Here is an 843-nt window from a genome sequence, read left to right as displayed (position 1 = left end):
GTGCAGACAAACAGCTCTGAATATAAGAACTGAAAAGAATTGATATGTGAATATAGGTATGATATCTAGATATACCAAATTGGCAGTCTTTTATTTTCGCAGTAAAGAATTTTTATCTATTCTTAGGCATCTAGTCAATTAGTTTCGTAATTATAAGTTTATTCATTCTTTACTGAATGTCGAAGGCGATAGCCCGCAATGACACTGCTTAAGAAATTACCTGGCTCAAAGCCTCCGTTGAACATGGATCACTTGAATCATTGATCATCACCTGTTTATAACCATACCTAAACTAAATGAATTTCTAATCTTCCAGTAGACATTGTAGTAAAAACAACACATGTTTGCGTGGAACAACACAGAATATCGGAAAAACACGATAGTTTGCCATATGGTCTCCCTCCTGATATTTTCAACAATAATCATACATTCAAATATTTAGAACAAAACAAAGCTGAAACGAATTGAACAATCGAAACTTCCTGCTAATAAAAAAACGAGTCCTCAGATAAAAGCGTTCATTTAACCTTTGGCTCCCCCGCGTTTTCTCGCTCATTGTTTTATTAAATCGTAAAGTGAAAATGATTTTCCATTTATTTTCCCCTTGTGAATAAAATGAACGAACATTTAGGTCCAAACCATTTTCGGCGTTCGGCGTTTCGGTCACGTGAATTTTTTTTCGAACTTTTTTTCAGGGATTCTCAAGCAAACATCTTATTAATGAAAAAATCCATTTTGCAAAGCAAAAACAATAAGGGGGGGGAAAACATATTTCATACTATCAAAAAATTTCACAAATGCAAAAAAAACAATTTTTTCCCTGTGAAATACCTTTTAAAAAGT

Source organism: Penaeus monodon, chromosome 19, assembly GCF_015228065.2.
Source record: "Penaeus monodon isolate SGIC_2016 chromosome 19, NSTDA_Pmon_1, whole genome shotgun sequence".
Classification (NCBI taxonomy): Eukaryota; Metazoa; Arthropoda; class Malacostraca; order Decapoda; family Penaeidae; genus Penaeus; species Penaeus monodon.
This window is presented reverse-complemented; position numbering follows the sequence as displayed.